At 41.2% G+C, this 21913-nt stretch overlaps 1 long non-coding RNA gene across 2 annotated transcripts in view; it reads left to right on the top strand.

The window, feature by feature from the left end:
- The window catches only part of LOC127047140 (uncharacterized), a 604330-nt gene that overhangs the window by 228452 nt on the left and 353965 nt on the right, over positions 1 to 21913 (top strand). The gene's annotated exons all lie outside the window — the stretch shown is intronic.

Genomic DNA, 21913 nt, shown 5'->3' with positions numbered 1-21913 from the left:
GATTTTTCTGAAAAGCTACAGCACAACCAATAAGCTATATGCACTGAAACAAGAGACCATCTCCCTTACTTTGTATTTAATTACATGGACACATAAACCCGTATAAACAATTGGTTTATTTAATTGATTTGTCACTTTTATCCCTAGGGGATATTTTTTATTGGTATTGTTCTGTCACTTTTAAAATACTTTCTTTAAAGTAATAAATCTACACAGCAAACAGCTTTGAGCCTGCTTAGCTTATGTCCCCCACCTCTTCCATGCTCTGATGCCCTTTCATTGCCTTTTTTGTTGTTGGTGGTGCTGCCTTGCGATGGCCCAGACCCTGCAAAGATCTATACAAGCAGCAAAGAGACGAAGTGGGTATTCACCCACGAAAGCTCATGCTCCAAAACGTCTGTTAGTATATAAGGTGCCATAGGACTCTTTGCTGCTTTTACAGATCCAGACTAAACACAGCTACCCCTCTGATACTTAAGATCTATACAGTTGCTTAACTTTATGCAGGGTTGGTGGTCTTGTTGAATTCAATGGAATTCTACTGTATTGTAAGTCTTATGGAAGGTGAATTCTATTGAACTCTCAATCTGCAAAGTTAGGCATGTGCATCTGTGTTTGCAGGATTAGCATCTAGCTCCCAGTCTGGTGGGTACAAGGGTTCACCTACACAAGATTGGGGCCTTAGAGTGGTAGACCCTCTCGCAACAATCCCTGTTGTATTCAGTACGCTTGACCTTTATAGTTGCCTGGAAAATGCCACACACTTACCCCTATACAACACCAACACATTTATAATTTATGCAACCAAGTGTATCTCAAAAGCAAAAAGATTTACTCCACAGATGTAATGAGAGACAGGGATAGAAGTCTCCCCTATATCAATAGTCTCAAAGAGGGATGAATTCCACAAGAGTCAGGATTATTCCACCTGCTCACCCACCTTGTGCATTTTAAACATCGTGTGTATAACATGCCACCAAAGTATCTTATCACCATTTCTTGATCCTGCACAGAAGAGGGAAAGACTGACATGTCTTTAGCACTGGTCAAATTTTTTTCTATTTCTATGAAAAATTTTGATTAAAAATTTAGTTGGGTTTTTTGCAATCAAAGTTTTTCTTGAAAAATGTTTGGGTGTTTGATAAATCCCCCATAACCCAAAAAGTGGTGCTAGGGAGGGAGTGGGATTGCTGAAAAGAAAACAAAAAAAATTAGTCTGAGAAACACTTTTGGACAAAAAATTTCAGTATGTGGAGCTTTTGATGAAAACCAGATAAAATTGAAAATACAGAAATTTCCATTTTGAGATATGACATCTTTGTTGAAAAAAATATTTTGAATTAAATAATTCAACCAGAACTTATACTCCTGCAAGGTAGTAAAATTAGCTCAGAGAATGGGCTGGGTTTTCGTTTATCATCTATTTACTTTGGATTCCAGGTAGCCTCCATCATCATACTGTTGTGTTTGATTCTTTGGCATGAATAGTAAACAGGACTTAATAGGATGTTTTAATGATACAAACTATAACTACTTACTACTGGCCTTGATTTAGCAATGAGTTCCATGCTGGCAGATCCTCATTCCTGTTTGGAGACCTAACGAAGTCAGCTCATGGAGCTCATGGCTAGATTGCAACCATGTATCTAACAAGTACCACGCAGGTGAACCCCTGCAAGATGGGGCCTAACTCTATTAAACCATCACATTTACTTTAAAAATGAAGTGTTGGTTGCAACTTCAGTTCTACTAAACCAAGCTGCTTTAAACACCAGCAGTTAAGATATTCTATGACTATTATCTATGCTTAAGCCCCTTCATTTTCAAGTTAAGCTGACTTTTTACTGAAAAAATCCTGGGTTATATAAAAGGTGTGGGGGGTTTCAATTTTCACCCTATTTTTGTATCATTCAAATATAATATATATTTTATAATTTTATATTTTCTTAGGATAATACATATAGCTCATGCAATATATTGTATTACAATAATATATTAGTCTGTGTGTATATGTAAAGCTTTTGATACGGTCTCCCACAGTATTCTTGCCAGCAAGTTAAAGAAGTATGATCTGGATGAATGAACTATAAGGTGGATAGAAAGCTGGCTAGATCATCAGGCTCAATGGGTAATGATCAATGGCTCCATGTCTAGTTGGCAGCCAGTATCAAGCAGAGTGCTCCAAGGGTCGGTCCCAGGGCCGGTTTTGTTCAATATCATCATTAATGATTTGGAGGATGGCATGGATTGCACCCTCAGCAAGTTTGCAGATGACACTAAACTGGGAGGAGTGGTAGATACACTGGATGGTGTAGGGATAGGATACAGAGGGACCTAGACAAATTAGAAAATTGGACCAAAAGAAATCTGATGAGGACAAGGACAAATGCAGAGTCCTGCACTTAGGATGGAAGAATCCCATGCACTGCTACAGGTTAGGGACTGAGTAGCTAAGCAGCAGTTCTGCAGAAAAGGACCTAGGGCAGGAGTCGGCAACCTTTCAGAAGTGATGTGCTGCATCTTCATTTTTCACTCTAATTTAAGGTTTTGCGTGCCAGTAATACATTTTAATGTTTTTAGATGGTCTCTTTCTATAAGTCTATAATACATAACTAAACTATTGTTATATGTAAAGTAAATAAGGTTTTTTTAATGTTTAAACAGCTTCATTTAAAAATTAAAATGAAATGCAGAGCCCTCCAAATGGTGGCCAGGACCCAGGCAGTGAGACTGCCACTGAAAATCAGCTCATGTGCTGCCTTCAGCACGCATGCCATTGGTTGCCTACCCCTGACCTAGGGGTGTCATAACATTTTTTCCCAGATTTGGACCTTAGCATCCAAAATATGGGTATTAGCATGAAAACCTCCAAGCTTAGTTACCAGCTTGGACCTGGTAAAGCTGCCACCAGCCAGGGATTTATACAGTGCCTAGCTCACTGTGGTCTCCCCAAAACCTTCCCTGGGGGACCCCAAGACTCAGATTCCTTGAGTCTCACAACAAAGGGGAATAAAGTATTTCCCTTTCCCCTCCTCCCCTCCAGGTGTTCCCTCCCTGGGTTCCTGGAGAGATATACAGAAGCAAGCTTCGTGAATCTAAACAGAGGGATTCCACCCTCCCTGTTTCCAGTCCTGGAAACACAAGTACCGAGAGAGTTAATCTCTCTTCCCCCCTCACCCAGAGGGTACGCAAAGTCAGGCTTAGTAAATCTAACACAAAGAGATTTTCCCCCTGACTTCTTCCTCCCACCAATTCCCTGGTGAGCTGCAGACTCAATTCCCTGGAGTCCCCACTAAAGAAAAACTCCAACGGGTCTTAAAAAGAAAGCTTTATATAAAAAGAAAGAAAAGGACATTTAAATGGTCTCTCTGTATTAACGTGACAAATACAGGGTCATTTGCTTAAAAGAAAAAATGAATAACCAGCCTTATCCAAAAAGAATACGAATTTAAACATTCCAGCAACTACACACATGTAAATACAAAAGAAAAACAATATAAACCTATTGTCTTACTATCATTGTACTTACAACTTGGAAACAGAAGATTAGAAAGCCAGGAGACAGAAAGATCACTCTCAGAGCCGAGAGGGCACAGACCCAAGACAAAGAACAAAGAACTCACACCCAAAACTTCCCTCCACCCAGATTTGAAAAAGTCTTGTTTCCTGATTGGTCCTCTGGTCAGGTGTTTCAGGTTACTCCTTTCCAGGTGAAAGAGACATTAACCCTTAGCTATCTGTTTATGACAAGGGGTTACAGTGGATGAGAAGCTGGATATGAGTCAACAGCGTGCCCTTGTTGCCAAGGCGGCTAACTGCATTTTGGGCTGTATAAATATAGGAGCACTGCCAGAAGATCGAGGGACATGATCATTCCCCTCTGTTCGACTTTGGTGAGGCCTCATCTGGAGTATTGTGTCCAGTTTTGGGCCCCAAACTACAAGAAGGATGTGGAAAAATTGGAAAGAGTCCAGCGGAAGGAAACAAAAATGATTAGGGGGCTGGAGCACGTGACTTATGAGGAGAGGCTGAGGGAACTGGGATCGTTTAGTCTGCAGAAGAGAAGAATGAGGGGGGATTCGATAGCTGCTTTCAATTATCTGAAAGGGGAGGGGTTCCAAAGAGGATGGATCTAGACTGTTCTCACTGGTAGCAGATGACAGAACAAGAAGCAATGGTCTCAAGTTGCAGTGAGGGAGGTTTAGGTTGGATATTAGGAAAAACTTTTTCACTAGGAAGGTGGTGAAGCACTGGAATGGATCCAGTGCTCCATGGTGGAATCTCCTTCCTTAGAGGTTTTTAAGGTCAAGCTTGACAAAGCCCTGGCTGGGATGATTTAGTTGGGGATTGGTCCTGCTTTGAGCAGGGGTTGGACTAGATGACCTCCTGAGGTCCCTTCAAACCCTGATATTCTGTGAAAGCTTCCTGTTGACATAAGGCTATGTATTAGTCTAGAAGTTACACACAAACAAACAGGCATGCACACAACCTCTGAAGTGCATGCACATCTGAACATATTGATGAATCTCACACCCAACATGTAAACATTTCAAGCTGTAGCAGATAATGGTTTAAACATCTGACACACTAAAATGGGAAGAAAATGAAAATCTGTATCAGAATATGTTTCAGAACACACGGAAATATTCAAAATAGTTTAAAAAACAAACAGGAGAAAAGGATGAAGTTGAGTGTATGCACTGAAATGGTGTGGCCCAATTATTAAATATAAATATTTATAGGCTAACAGTTCTAAGTCTACAACAGTAAACTGTTTATTCAAATGAAAAGTTTTATTTGAGGATTAAAGATATATATTGTTTTCTTAAACTCAGAGGTGCCATTGTGTTTTTGAGTTTTGTTTTAGTTCTGCAGTAAATCACACTGAATTCCATTAATCAAAGCATTAATCTACTGAATACTTCCCCTGTCCTTCCATTCACCAAAATAAACTCCAATATTTACCCAGAAAAATTAAGTTTTTCCTCCAATTTTCACCGTTTTTGTTGTTGTAGTAATAAACACTGATATATTCCCAGAAAAAACAAAAATAAAAACTGAAAATAATGGGCCCTGTTTATACTGTAACTCTCACATATTGAAGATCACACTTCTGAATCCCTAGCCCTTTACTTTAAGTGACATCTTTGCTTTCTGTAGCATACTGTTTCTGCAGAGCAGCCCTGGCAGACTTCTACTTTTTCAAGCAATTATTGACTGAATATTATAAAGCTGTAATAAAATGAAGCATGCCTGCCCCATCACGAATTCAGATGGTAGCTTCCCCCCAAAACTGTATTATTTCTTTTCAAAGAAAAAATAAACAATGTGATACCTTTGTGGGCCAAATAATAATTTAAGATATAGACTTTATACTGCTGCAATACAATTTATTTCTGCATACTGTCATTCATACAAAACAAACAGCAGCAGCCTATCATAGTCTAGACATACTGATTCAATACAATTATATATACACACAATTATCTCTGCTCTACCACTCATACAGATGTTGGGACAAGTACTGTGGCCAAGTTTTCCATATATTTTCTCTCTAAATAGGAGTACACCCATGCAACCTTAATTCAGTCTCCTTGTGCATATGCATTATGATACAGTCTTTAATTACAAAATCATACACTTTTTTTCTACAGGACCCCTACCTTACTCAGTGCACCGAAGGGATGGTACTCAGCTAATGAGTAGTTATTCAATATTTTGTTTTCCCCTCATTCTTCAGTTGGTGGCCCCAGGCCTTATTTACTGCATGCTATTCAAACCCTGCTCTGAAGAAAAAATTATTAATTTCCACATAGGCTTTTGTATGGCACACACTACTTTGGTATTCGAGCTTTGGAAACAATTTTCACAACATCTCTTGAGATGAGGGGTATTACCCCCATTTTAAGGTAGGGAACCAACCCACAGAGAGATTATGGTAAAAAATATCCACTAGTTTTGGGTACTCAATAGGCAGCCCTACAACCTGAATTTTCAGAATAATTAGCTTTATTTAGCACTTTAAATATTGGAAGCACAGCTTCCATTGACTTCAGTATCAGCTATGCATGCTCAGCACTTCTTCAAATCAGACCCCTATGATCTAAAATCAGGCACCCAGAAAGTGAGGAGAACACAATCAGTGACCACCCATGAAAAGTTTGGTTTAAGCGACTTGCCCACAATCAGATAAGATTTCTGTGGCACAGGCAGAGATAGAATCCTGTTCCCCAGGCCAGCATTCAGTTACCTTAACCATAAGACTCTTCTTCTCCTGCAGTCTCCTTCATTCATTACACACATTCCAACACTGAACTGTTCTCTGAACATCTATCCACACACACATTCCACTCAATTCACTTCCTCGCCCTCATGTCCTGCCCCCCCACCAAGTAGTGGGACCTGTTGCCATCTAAACAGGGTGAGGAACCCCCGTGGACGAGTCTGTACCCTACTCTGGTTCCACAGCCCGCCAGGGATATTAGCTGGTGGTTCCTCCAAAGGGCTGTGAGCACAGACATTCACCTGGCACGGTTCACAAACTCCCAACACCTGTCCCTTTGGTGGCAAGAGGGAGACCCTGGCACATCTATACAGGGTGCATCAGGTTGCAGCCCTTCTTCTGGCTCCACCAGAATCTTGTACTGAGGTTCTGGCTGCATTTCTCCCCACACCTCTGGACCTATTCACACACCATCTGTGGCTCCACAAAGTCACAGGAATGCCTCATCTATCTCCTGGTGCTGGTTAAGATGGCCATCTATCACTCCAGGAGAAGGATGCTGGACAGAGGGGTGTTCTGTGAGCATACTGTCTATTTCCGTTCCCTTGTCTGTTCACCTCTCCAGTCTGAGTTCCTCTGGGCGGAGTCCACTGATTCCTTGGATGCTTCTGAGGAGCAGTGAGTGCTGTCTGAGCAGATAACTAGTGTCCTCCTCCAGTTCCTTGATTTTCAAACTTTGACTTCACTCCTGTTCCTGTTTTCTCCATTGCTATGTCCTGCAATCAACTGGATCCCAGACTTAGTGTTCCCTTCCCTTTCTTGATGGGGAAGGCCTTTAATTTCAGGTGGGAATGTACCAGTACTTCAAAAAGTACATGTTCCCGATGCTGACCTGTGACCCTGCTCAGTCACCACACTATTCACTTCCTCACCCTCATGTCCTACTCCAACACCAAGTGGTGCCACTTGCGGAGGGCGGGGATGTCTAGTGCACCTGCCTGTACTCCTACCTAGTCCTGTGGCCCACTACAGATATCAACTAGTAGCTCCTCCATAGAGCTGTGAGCATGGGCATGTGGTTGGTATGGTTCACAGTGTTTCCCAGGATTTGCCCCTTTTGCAAAAAGAGGGAGATTTTTGGCCTCTTTACTTGAATCCACATTTAATACAGATTTCTTCTACACATCAATATTTTTCAGACAACCACAAAATGAACTGGACTATAGTCCATATGAGTAGATCTGTACTTTAAAGCAACCATGTAGTATTTCTTACCTTGTACCTTTCAGAGGTGACATATGCACGTATTGTTGTTGTTCAATAAAATATTTATTCTTCAGTGACGGTTCCTGTAAAATATTTATTTAGAAATTAGATTTCCCTTTATCATTGATTAGATCTTTGGAGCGCTGCTCTGTTCTTTGGCATTCTGACCCTATGCTTGTTCTGTCAGGATTGGTCAATTTGAAAAGCAAATGATTCCAATGCTCTTAGATGTAGTTATTCTATTAAAACAGGCCATTAGAAACAAGGACAAATATTTAAGACTATAGTTCTCTTGTTGGATGTCAGGTTTGGAAATGGGAGATGCTTCACAATTACAGAAGGTGGTTGGGTTTCCCATTGCACAGGAATTGCCATAGCAAATCAAACCAGTATTCTGCAAGACACCCTGCAGACGGGCGGTCATGGAATAATTTTCCCTCAAACAGTGCATTTTTCATTAGTTAGAGGTTGATTTGTGCTCTGAAGCAAGAGGGTTTATATCCCTTCCAAAATTTTGGCTTTTCGTTGCTGCTTTTGAATCAGGGCCTCAAAGTCTAATTCCCTTCAATCATTTATAAATTAAAGTATTACACTTCCTTTCCCTATGAAGCAGGGCGGACCAAAGGAAAGTTCAGAGTCAAATTCTCCTCTGATTTACTTACATCCAGTGCAAAATGGCATGACCCTTAACTCTGCTCCAGATAGGAGGACAGGCTCCTCAACAACATAAAGCAGAACCTCAGAGTTACAGACTGACCAGCCAATCACACACCTCATTTGGAACCAAAGTACACAGTCCGGCAGCAACAAAAATATAAATTTGTATTAATTAATAAATTTGTATTGTATTAACATACACACACACACACACACACAGAACGAACAGTTCTGTGTTAAACTACTAAAAAAATAAAGGGAAAGTTTTAAAAAATATATTTGACACTGTTTCTGTATTTTTCATTTAAGATAGTTAAAAGCAGCATTTTTCGTCTGCATAGTGCAGTTTCAAAGCTGTACTGCGTCAATGTTCAGTTGCAAAACTTTTGAAAGAACTACCACGACGTTTCGTTTGGAGTTCCAAACATTTCAGATTTCCAAACAACTTCAGTTCCCAAGATGTTCGTAACTCTGAGGTTCTACTGTACTCTGTCATTCCAAGGAACTCACAGACCACCTCTGGTAGCTCCATAGGGCTGGAACTTATCTAGGAGTCATGCTGTCATTTCAGGAGCGGGAGAGCCCACAGAAGTGCAGCCTCTAAGGGTATATCCACAAAGCAAAAAACCACGGCAAGGGGGAAGGGTCTCAGAGCCTGGCCCCCAATCCAAGGCTGAATGTCTGTGCAGCTGTTTTTAGCCCTGCAGTGCAAGCCCTATGAGCCTGAGTCAGTTGACCCAGGCTCTGACACTCACTGCCACAGGGTAGGTTTGGTCGGTTGGTTTTTGTGCTGTGTAGACATACCTTAAGTTTTGAGCCTATTCCTTGGAATTCACATGTTTGGGAGCTGGACATGTTTGGTCTCCACAACTCTCTTGGTCTCTCTGTTCTCCATCATGTAGGCTTTACCATAAAAGGGTACTAAAGAGATAGGTGTTGTATTAATACATTTATTGGCTAAGCTCACTAAACACACTTGGTCAACTTTTCAGTCTGCTGGAAGCTTGTTTAATTAACAAAAACAGAAAGATTCCTTTGAATGCAAAGGTCTAGGAGTTATACCTTTAAAGCTGACTTTCCATTAAGATAAGAGTGTCAGCTTATACACCATGCAGTATATAGCCCACGAAGACCAGAGATACATTTTTTCACATCTAATCATAGACTGGGGCCCTCCTTGTGCTAAGCACTGTAAACACATGAAATGAAAAGATAGATCATAAGCTCTTCGGGGCACCATCTAAGAGCTGGTCTATAGTAGCTATACTGGTGCAAAAACCCTTCATCTGAAGAGGTGCTCACCAAATGAATTGTTTTAAAATAAATGCTGACTCTTACTGTGTTTGTATAGCACATAGCGTATTGGGGCCTCAGTCTCGGCTGAGGCCTCTACACACTAAAGCAATAATTAATAATAAAGCTATGGGTCTGTAATTGCTGCCACTGTTACTGTTAATTTTGGGTTCATATATCCCACAAAAGTGGCAATAAATTCATTTCAGTGAAGAGATTCAGATGCAAGGCGTTTCTCCACACCTCTTCATTGCAACTCACTACCAAAGACCCCTCTTATTTGAGACCCAGTTGTCCCACACAAACTTCAGGTCCTCTCATTGTAAATTGTTTATGTCATGAATTGGGTCTCAAAATTAACACCATAAACTATATTTGCAACAGGAGTTAATCCCTGGTCATTTAAAAAAAATGTGTATTGTTGTTATATGGCCTGAAACAAATGCTATAGAAGCAATGGAAAAAGGAACTGGAGAGAGAAACCAGGTTTAGGAGAAACTTAACCACGGGGTAAAGGATGAAAACTCTAGATGAAAACACTGGCCACTCAACATGTTCAATAAAGGCCTCTTTCCTACATTGCCTTCCTGCTAATTGCTAATGAAACAATGATGGACAGTTGGTATTCTCCATTACTGTTAAAGGTCACAAGAGTTTCCAGTATAACCTGTTTTAATGTTTCTATCTTTAATTTCAAAATTCATTCTATTTTCGATTTGCACCAGTGTAGAGTGACTAAAGTGCTAGCATATCAGAATAGTAACACTGTACATTCACTATGCACTAGAGTAAATGACTACACAACATGCAGGACAATGATGAATTTTTCAGCTCACTGTGTCTCTATTACTGGCTACACTTGCAGCTAGGATGCCTCCCTTGTGGCCATGTCTAGAAATTAGCTCCACTCGAGGTCTAACATCCACCTCTGCTCCTCGCTGCACACCCTGCGCTCACTCTCTCAACTCAGGCTGACTGGTCTTCATGGCTTGTCCCTCTGGCCAGCTCATTGTGTACTTTCCCCTTCCGGGGTATTGAAGTATCTTCCTCCAAGATGGCAGTCTTCCCTTCACTGCCCAAATCATGCTACTTCCCCAGTGGCTGGCAGAAGAATCCGGGTCCGCCCTCTCTTCTAGGTTTCAGCTCAGGGAGCCTCTAATCTGTAGCCAAGGTCTGCACCCTCTTAAACCTTGCCACCTTTTCCTACACTTTCTCCACCTAGTTTCCCTTTTTTCCTTCTCTACTGTCTAAAGAGTGGCTACAGGCCACCTCATGGCAGCCCCACTCCACTGCCAGCTTCCTGGCTTTATCCTACTGCACTTGTTCTTTCCCAGCTGGGTTCTATCATCATTCAGTGGTTGCTGGGGCCAGCTAATTTCCCTCAGCTGTGACCTATCTGGTTAACTGGCCTCTCCTCAACCTCATTAACCCCTTTAAGCTGGGATGGGGTGAATACTGCATCACAGTCTCTGAGGCAGGATGTCTCCTCATTCTCCTGCTGGGACAGGGCAGTTCCACACCATACCCAGTGTGACCCAGTGAATAAGTTGTAGTCTGTCCCTAAATGTTTGTTCCCCAACTCTTCCCAAAGTTCTAGGGGCCACGCCAACATTTTAAATCTAAACCACAATGCGTATGTATGTGGCATATTATGCTGTTTAGGCTTTCCAGTAAAAGACATATGAATTAGGAGAGATTTACTTACATGAGACCACAAAACATGGAAGCACAAACCTGTTTGAAGTATCTCATGTTTTCATGATTTTTAGTAACACACCTCTACCCTGATATAATGCGGTCCTCTGGAGTCAAAAAATCTTACCATGCTATAGGTGAGAGCACATTATATCAAACTTGCTTTGGCTGCCCCCTGCTCCTTGTCCCCTGACCACCACCTCCAGAGACCTCCATCCCTAATCACCCCCAGGATCGTACCCCCTACCCAACCTCCCTGTCCCCTGACTGCCCCGACCTCTATCCACGCTCCCCCTCCGACAGGCACTCACCAGCAGCAGCAGGAAGTGGAGCAGCCCAACCCCAGCCCGTTCCACTCCATCAGCTCCCAGCCGCGGCGCTCCAATTCCGCCGCTGATAGTGAGTGTGAGGAGATTGGGGAAAGGACGCGCTCCACACTCACCTCTGGCTGGAAGCAGAGCGACGCGGCCCCAGCCCACTCCGCTTTCCTTGCCCCAGCCATAGCCGTGTCGCTGGGCGGGGGGCGTTGGGTAAAGATCCCGCACTCACCGGCAGTGGGAAGCAGACCAGGCCGACCCTAGCTGCTCCACTTCACCAGCTCCCAGCCACGGCGCTCCGCTTCCCGCCGCAGGCGAGTATGGGGGGCGTCCTTTCCCCAACCTCCCCACACTCACCGGTGGCAGGAAGCGAAGCACCCCGGCTGGGAGCTGACGCACTGATCCACGAGAGCACTGCTTTACCGTGTTGTATGCGAACCAGTGTTATATCGGGGAAGAGGTGTAGTTGATTACTTTGTTTTCAGCCTGAATATTGTATGGTATTTTTGGCCAATAGGCAAGCTTATTTAAACTTAGTATTCGTAACACATTGTAAACTACCAAAATATCCTTTGTTATCATGAAATCATAGGAGTTAGAAATGGAAAGGACTTACCAGCTTATGGCGTCATCTCCCTGCTAATGCACAACTGTTAACTACAGAACATTATTTAGTATCCGCTGTAGTTTTAAATGTCTCTAGTTGGGAAGATGATATCACTTTCTTAGCAAGACTAATTTCCAGCCTAGCAGATCGCAGAATCAGGACATTTTTCTGATATTCAGCCCCTAATTTTCCCTTTTTAATTTCACTCTTTTTTCCTAGTTATTCCTCCAGTTTAAATAATTCCTCATTATATACACTAAATACACACCTCTTACTGTTGCCTCAGACAATCCCTCCAACCTCCAATTGCCAAGAAATGTGGGAAAGAGGGGAATCAATTTGTCAATATTTTTCCTGCTAATGAGGCGCCCAGAACTGAACAAAATATTCCAGGTCTGGTTACTTCAAATCTATAGGACCTTAACTTGCTACCATTAAAATCAATACAGAGGGACAACCACTCTGCTTCTTGACATGGCAATTCTGCTCATGCTTATGCAGTTCAATTGTTGTACCAATTATATTAGACCAATAAAAACCAGCAGGATCTTATTAAAGGGGACAAGGCAAAGATGCCACATTTATTATGATAACAATTTATGACTAATCACTAATATCTTAATTCTTATACACACACATTATACCTATTACCTATACACACACACACACACACACACACACACACACATTCACATTATAATACCTAATACCTATACACACACACATACACACATTCACACACACACCCCCACATTCATCAGGTGTTCTGCAGCTGCTGCATAGTTACCAGTCCTGAAGATAGCTTAAGTTCATGGCTTGATTTTGCAGCTTGGGTTCGTAGCTTGTGGCAGCTAACTGGCCAGGAAAGCTGGGCACAAGGACAAGCTGGATCTCTGTTGGGCAGGCACTGATGTCCTTCCATGTTGGCAGCAGAATGTTACCCAGAGTTTCTCATCTCACCCTTCTTTTTTATAGGCTTTTAGTTTTGGATTCAAAGTCTATAGGTCTTGCTGTGTCACGCTGCCTCTGGGTTTAGATTGATCACCCATCAATTGCAGGCGTGACTTTCAGCCTTGGACCTGGCTTTGATCTTCCTTCTGTTGTTCTGTTGTCCTTTTCTTTTTAGGGTGGATGCTTCTTACTTTGTTTAGGGCTGTTGTCTAGGTCTTCAGCCATTGGTATTTGAACTTTATCTCATCAGGACAGGCTGGGGCTGGAGGTTGATTCCATCATTCATACATACCTCATTCACACATCTAAACTAAACTAATAAGATTACAGCAGGGTTTGCAAAAATGAAGGTTGGAGGAAGCTTTTACAAAATGAAGTGAGAGTTTTAAAATGGGGTTTGAATTACAATATGGAACAGAAGTTACAGTATAGGCAAGTGTAGTGAATGGTGAACAGAAGTTACATTAATAAAGTGAACAATTGAAAACAATTTCATTTATCAGTTCTACATTGTCCCCCTTTTGACCCTTCAATCCAGGGGCATTGAATGGGTCACACTTTATGTAATTGTTTTAAGGCAGAACCAACATAACAGTTAGGATTACTAATAGGACAATGAGGGGATGAAAAATTATATTTAGAACTGCTGACCAGGTGGGCTGCTTCTACAACACTTTGCCCCTTGATTTATGAGCATTACAGTAGTTGTTGACATTGTAGGGCAAGGTGATCTGTTGCAAACAAACCAAATAATTATAACTAGGTGAATATAACTAAACCTATTACAATTGACTAAACACCAGATATAACCTACACATAAATTAAAACAATTATAGTTATAATAATTGGGAATACAATAAAACCATTACAATCATTGGGTGCATTGACAAATAAAATGAGGACCAAGTTTGATGCAGCAATTACTGAAGTCAGGACCTTTTTAAGCACACACAGCAAATAAGATTTTGTAGGAGGACCACAGTTGTCATGCAAAGTTAAGCTGATTTGGACTTAAACTAACATTTTGTTGCTAAAATGTTGCAGAATCCCCTATTTTTAACAGTCGTTTTCAAGAGGTTTCTGGGGACCTGAAAGATGGGGCCCTACAATTATGGGCCAAGGTTTTACAAGTTATGAGGGCCCAAGAACTACCCTTTAGGGCTTGGAGGAGTAGAACCAGAGTGCATAGAGGAAAGTGTGGAATTAACAATATAAGCAAATGTAACTAACAATACAAATGTATCAATAACAAAAATTAACAACAAAATGACTATTAGATAACCTAACAAAAAATAAACCTGATGCACTGGGGACCAAAGTCTTTTGGACACAAGTGGTGATTGCTAAGTTGGATGCTAGTGTAGTATTTCTTTTTTTCTTTTTTTCTTCTGGGCCCAATGCTAGCACAGGACACCACGAGAGACAGACACAGAACATGCAACACAGAACACAACACTGAACACACACCACTAGAGACAGACACAGAGCTTGCAACACAGAACACTGAACACAGACTTTGTCGCGACACTATAACCATGGTATTTTATAACTCTTCAGCTGGTACCAGCTCTCCTGATGTTCTGGTTCAGAGCCTGAAAAATAGAAGCTTAGAAACAAATTAGCACAGTGCTCCCACATGGCAGACCCTGCTCAGTCTTTACCACAGTGTGTTTGGTACTTGGGGCTGCACAAATGCTAATTAGGTGGTTCATTTCTTTGTGACTTTAAATTTTTTATTTTAAAATCCCCAGCCACTTTGCCATGGCCTGGAGGTTTGAGGCAGAAACAGGCACTGTTGTTACTGTTGCAATGGCATTTTGGCCCTGGGAGGAGGAATCTACCCAAATATTCCCCTTTCCATTCTCCAGAGACTTCCCAAAAATTTGCCCCTTCTGAGGTCTCAAATGTTCCTTTTTCTGACATTACTGCTGCTGTAAGATGTGAGAGTGCTGTTTTAACTCTCTGTACTCAACCTTAAGGGCATCTAACTAGGTTTGAGTACGACATACATTTTTATTTCTCTGCTTTTGCAGCAGGGGTTTGTAAATCTTGGTGCAGTTTTTCATTTTTACAGGCTGTTAGGTGGAGGTTGCTGTCATTACAAGCCTCCCACAGCAGGCAGATCCCTTCAGTGTCTCTGAGACCCTCTTGTTGCCCCTGATTTGATTTTTTTTTTTCTTTCTTTCTGCTACCTCTTCGGAGGCCAGCAGATTTTGTTAACAATTTTATGTTTTCTGCTACCTATGTGGAGGCCAGCAGGTTTTGTTAACAAAATATGTTTTCTGCTACCTACGCGGAGGCCAGCAGGTTTTGTTAACAAAATATGTTTTCTGCTACCTACGCAGAGGCCAGCAGGTTTTGTTAACAAAATATGTTTTCTGCTACCTACGTGGAGGCCAGCAGGTTTTGTTAACAATTTTAAGTTTTCTGCTACCTATGCGGAGGCCAGCAGGTTTTGTTAACAATTTTAAGATTTCTGCTACCCATGCGGAGGCCAGCAGATTTTGTTAACAATTTTAAGATTTCTGCTACCCATGCGGAGGCCAGCAGGTTTTGTTAACAATTTTAAGTTTTCTGCTACCTACACGGAGGCCAGCAGGTTTAACAATTTTAAGAGCTCTTTATTTTCCTGCTACCCACACGGGGGTCAGCAGGTTTTTGGTGAACCAAAAATAGAACCGTGCTCTGTAGAGCCGTTGTGTGCACACAGATTGGTTTACAATAAGTGAGTCAAAAATACCAATAATCCTCCTTTCGCTATTCTCCACCAAAATGTTGTACCAATTATATTAGACCAATAAAAACCAGCAGGATCTTATTAAAGGGGACAAGGCAAAGATGCCACATTTATTATGATAACAATTTATGACTAATAACTAATATCTTAATTCTTATACACACACATTATACCTATTACTTATACACACACACACACACACACACACACACACACATTCACATTATAATACCTAATACCTATACACACACACATACACACATTCACACACACACCCCCACATTCATCAGGTGTTCTGCAGCTGCTGCATAGTTACCAGTCCTGAAGATAGCTTAAGTTCATGGCTTGATTTTGCAGCTTGGGTTCGTAGCTTGTGGCAGCTAACTGGCCAGGAAAGCTGGGCACAAGGACAAGCTGGATCTCTGTTGGGCAGGCACTGATGTCCTTCCATGTTGGCAGCAGAATGTTACCCAGAGTTTCTCATCTCACCCTTCTTTTTTATAGGCTTTTAGTTTTGGATTCAAAGTCTATAGGTCTTGCTGTGTCACGCTGCCTCTGGGTTTAGATTGATCACCCATCAATTGCAGGCATGACTTTCAGCCTTGGACCTGGCTTTGATCTTCCTTCTGTTGTTCTGTTGTCCTTTTCTTTTTAGGTTGGATGCTTCTTACTTTGTTTAGGGCTTTTGTCTAGATCTTCAGCCATTGGTATTTGAACTTTATCTCATCAGGACAGGCTGGGGCTGGAGGTTGATTCCATCATTCATACATACCTCATTCACACATCTAAACTAAACTAATAAGATTACAGCAGGGTTTGCAAAAATGAAGGTTGGAGGAAGCTTTTACAAAATGAAGTGAGTGTTTTAAAATGGGGTTTGAATTACAATATGGAACAGAAGTTACAGTATAGGCAAGTGTAGTGAATGGTGAACAGAAGTTACATTAATAAAGTGAACAATTGAAAACAATTTCATTTATCAGTTCTACACAATATTGCAATTGCCTTTTTGTAATATCACATTTAACATTGAAATCTAATTTGCTTTCTAAGCATCTTCAGGCTTCTTTATTATGATTTCCAAAACTGCATAATGTAGCTTTCCTCCCCTCTGCCCCCACCTCCAAATTACTCTTTTAATATGTTTACTGCAGCAATACAAAAAGGCATTTCAGCTAAAGGGTCAGACAAGGATTACTAAACACTACTAATAGAAGCACATTGTAAATGAAAACACATATATTTTCTCTTTCCCAATACATTAAAAATGAAAATATTACACTGAATGTCCTACGCTTAATTTTTTTAAAGATACTATTAATCTAACAGATCATTAAATCAAGAAACACAGTAGACCTATTATTTTACAACAACAGTACAAGATTTATGGGGTGGAGATTTAATCACAAAACATGAAATTGCACTTCAACACTGGAGAAAAATGTGGGACATGAAAATTAAAGTTGTAAAATATTTTACAAGAAATAAAAATTGGGGAAAAGTTAAGGTAATTGAAGAGGCAGTACGTGGGATCACTTTGCATAATAGTTGTATTTTATGAAATTGTTCTTATTTTAAGATGGGTTTATTTGGAAATGTGTGCAAAATCAATAGTTCAATTAACACAATCTAATCATTAAAATAAACAAATACAGCACATAAAAGCTTACTCTAAGAATAAGCTGGAACAGAGACCAAGCAAATCAGTGCTAGAGATGCTGATGTATCAAATCAATTATTATTTTGTGTGGTATACAAATAAGAAAGGACAACAAAATTTACTATTCTCATCCCCAAAAATAGAGTGTATTGTAAAATGATAATTGCCAAATTCAAGAAACAGATTATATACTTGCATAAACTCTATCCTCTAGGTGTAAATTATCAGAGGGGTAGCCGTGTTAGTCTGGATCTGTAAAAGCAGCAAAGAATCCTGTGGCACCTTATAGACTAACAGACCTTTTGGAGTATGAGCTTTCGTGGGTGAATACCCACTTCTTCAGATGCAGGTGTAAATTGTAAGTGTTACCACTGGAGTCAGTAGAAACTGATGCCCTATCATTTACAGCCCTCCAGGTGTCTAGCAAGGACATGGAATTTCATACTCTTCAGTGGGAATAGACTAGATTACCCTTGCAGTCTCTTTTAACCCTATGATTCTGTGACTGTTTGAATATTATGTATGCAGCACCCTGCATGCCAAACATCACAGATAAAGCACGGTGCAAGTATTCTGGTTCCTGAATAAGAGGCTGCAGTGTTAGGGTTGACCATAAGGGGGCTAACTTTGTTTACTTCAGAGAGTCGGGGTGTGTGCACAAAACCAGGGTGTGTTTGTAGCATGAAAATCACCCCTTATGCAGAGGTACAGCATGAGGCCTATGCAACGCTTAAGGCCTCAGAATAGGTTTTAAGTGGGGTAATATTCTTTGTAATGACGCTCTTCATAGGGGGAATATCACCCTGTATGAGCTGTGCATTAACTCACCTTTTGTTTCTCACATTAAGTGCCTGATTTTGACTAGCGCACAGGAGCCCTGCCTCAATCTGTACAGCAGATCCAGTGTATGGGCTGTGTTCACCTGAGTGAATACGCCTGTATTCCTTTGTGATTATTCTAAAACACACAGCTGTAACAACAGGTTTGTGTTATCTATGCCCCTTTCCTAGCACTGTATTTCTGGCCACCAGCCTCAATGTCTAACCCTCTTACTTTTCATCTATACGCTCCTCATTCTACATAAACGTATTGCAACCAAGTGGCAAGGTGTGTAGCCTATGGGAGTCTATTACAGTGAGTATTTGAATACAGAGATGCAAGTGCCTCCACAATTCTTGTTACCCTTGTTCCACAAACATGAGCCAGTCAGCAATTACTGGTTTGCATAGATCAAACTCCGAGACAGTGGCATTAGTGCATGCCTATGATCCTGCACGCTGCGACAGTCTGGTTCAAACTCTGCCTCATTCCATCCACCTGGCAGCTCGGAGGATGGACTGTCCTAACATCCTGTGTGTGAAATTGTGTGAAGGGGCATGTGGGAGCTTTGTGGCATTGGTTGGGAGTGTGGATGGATGCTTCGTGTCACATCTGTATGAAGTAGAGTTGGAGATTCCTGATTTGTGGGAAATTCTGATATTTTGAAGTTTGATTTCATTCTGGAAACCTGTCTGTGATTAGACAAAAAAAAATCTTCTAACCCAAGATGTTTTCATGAGACGTTTCAGGCTCATCACAGAGTTTCATCAGAAAATGCTTTAACTGGAAAATTTCTCACAAGCTCTAGTGAACTGTAGTCTGGGAAAGCTGTACTTTACACTGATCATTAGACTCTGCTCTGGTGGCTAGGAAAAATAATGAACTCTTTCACAACCCGCCCCTTACATGTTCCTTTTATTTAAGTAATGCCCCCCTTTCCTCACCCCTTACAGCACCATAATTAATGGGCAGCAGGTTTAAAACAAATAAAAGGAAGTTCATCACACAGCACACAGTCAACCTGTGGAACTCCTTGCCTGAGGAGGTTGTGAAGGCTAAGACTATAACAGGGTTTAAAAAGAGAACTAGATAAATTCATGGAGGTTAAGTCCATTAATGGCTATTAGCCAGGATGGGTAAGGAATGGCGTCCCTAGCCTCTGTTTGTCAGAGGGTGGAGCTGGATGGCAGGAGAGAGATCACTTGGATCAGCACCTGTTAGGTTCACTCTCTCTGGGGCACATGGCATTGGTCACTGTCGGTAGACAGGATCCTGGGCTGGATGGACCTTTGGTCTGACCCGGTACGGCCATTCTTGTGTTCTTTCCCTGCCCTATCTAACTCCAATTATATCTGTTTGTACAGATTTCCTTTCAGGGGCATTTTATACCTCAGTGTCCCATCACAGTTTTGTACCATTATATGTTAACATGACAATTTGCACCTGCAGTTGTAGCAATTCTGAATATGTCCTATTAATGTTACTCCACTCATTCAAGGGAGTATAACATCTTCCAATAAAAACAAAAACAAAAAAAACACCCAACCCTTTAGAAAAAGGCAGAAATAGCTGCTCAACTACATTCATGACAAGATGTGATCTAAGTCAACAGGGGGATGTGAAAGCAACAGGGAAGAGCACACTGCAGAATAAGCAATGGAGGAAGGGAGGTTACTATATCTGAGGACAAACAATTAACTTTGGGGATGGAAGAAGGTGGTAAAAAGACACTCCTTTAAGCTGCACCTAGGAAGTAATCAGGCAGTGCAGTTACATTCATGAAAATGGGATCTCAACCAGGCTTGGCTGAAATGCTGCAAAGGACATTTGGGGTGAGATTAAGTTCCTCAGACAGGCTAGCTTGCTAAATTAAGTTTAATCTCTTTAGAAATCATGTTATGATTTTGTTTTATCTATAACCCTTTTGTTTTCATTATCTTTACACACTAGCTTTTGAATCTTGAACCTCATATGTTTGTAATGAAAACAAAAATAAGTTTATCTTGGTACTGCAGTATTATACAAGTTTGAATCATTTGAGCTGGAGTGTCCACCTTTCCTTTAGGAACAGAAAACCTGGATAGGGGAAAAAAGACTGGGACTTTTCAGCTTGGAAAAGAGACGACAAGGTGGGGGGAGGGGATATGATAGAGGTCCATAAAACCAGGAATGGTGTAGAGGAAGTGATTAAGGAAGTGTTATTTACTCCTTCACATACACCAAAACAGGTATCATCAAATGAAATTAATAGGCAGATTTAAAAACAAACGAAAGGAAGTACTTCTTTACACAATGCACAGTTAACCCATGGAACTTGTTGCCAAGGGATGTAGTGAAGGCCAAAACTATTAGGGATTCAAGAAATATTTAGGTAAGTTCATAGAGGATATGTCCATAAGAGGCTTTTAACCAAGATGCTCAGGGATGCAACCCCATGCTCTGGATGTCCTTAGGCTCTGACTGCCAGAAGCAGGGAAGGGATGACAGGGGGTGGATCACTCGATGATTGCCTGTTATTTTCATTCCCTTTAAAGCATCTGGCAACTGTTGGAAGACAGGATACTGGACCAGATGGACTATTGATCAGACCCAGTACAGTCGTTCTTATGGCACTATTTCAAAAGGGTTCAGCTGCTCGGGTACACCTAGGCCTGGTCTACACTGGAGGTGAGGGAAATCGATCTAAGACAAGGAACTTCAGCTATGAGAATAGCGTAGCTGAAGTCGACGTATCTTAGATCGATTTAGAATCACTTACTTCGTGGGATCGACGGCTGCCGCTCCCCTGTCGACTTTGCTTCCACTTCTCACCGAGCTGGAGTTCAGAAGTCAATGGGAGAGCGATTGGGGATCAGTTTATCACGTCTACACTACACACGATAAATCGATCCCTGATAGATCTATCGCTACCCGCTGATCCAGCAGGTAGTGTAGACGTACCCTTAATGTTAATCTGCAAGGTAAAGTAAAGGTTTGCAGAGCCCAGAGGAGATTGTGTAACTAACCAGCTAGCAGGGTCAGGGAGCTGATACCAGTTACCCATAAGCAAGTTTCCCTCTTGCTAGAGGCCATTAGGGGGAAGAGGGAGCACTCTATGATTTTATGAAAATATGCTAATGAGCATGAATATAATATAACTAGAATATGCTTCATGCAAAAGGTCTCTTGTAAGCTATGATTACAAAGCTTATAATCTACTGAGTGTGGTCATCCAATTTGTATAAATGTATCACTCTTGTATCTGAAACTAGAAATATGAAATATAACTCTGAGGTCCTACTGTAGTTATGCAAAGTGTGGGCCATCATGAGGAATCCCCTAGCTACCACCTGACCTGGGACAGAGGCTGCACCAGAGGAAAGGACTGTGCCCAGACTAGGAAGGCATCCAGTCTGTGAAAGAAACTTATTGAAACGTCTGAGGGTGAGATTTTATCTGAATTCAGGTTTATTACTGTACTAGGCTTAGACTTGTGTGTTTTATTTTATTTTGCTGGGTAATTCACTTTGTTCTGTCTGTCACTACTTGGAACCACTTAAATCCTACTTTCTGTATTTAATAAAATCACTTTTTAACGTATTAATTAACCCAGAGTATGTATTAATACCAGAGGGGCAAACATCTGTGCATCTCTATCAGTGTTACAGAGGGCGAACAATTTATGATTTTGCCTTGTATAAGCTTTATA

This window comes from Gopherus flavomarginatus, chromosome 3 (genome assembly GCF_025201925.1).
Source record: "Gopherus flavomarginatus isolate rGopFla2 chromosome 3, rGopFla2.mat.asm, whole genome shotgun sequence".
Lineage (NCBI taxonomy): Eukaryota > Metazoa > Chordata > Testudines > Testudinidae > Gopherus > Gopherus flavomarginatus.
Note: the sequence above shows the minus strand (reverse complement) of the source record. Positions and strands in the feature narration are given on the sequence as shown.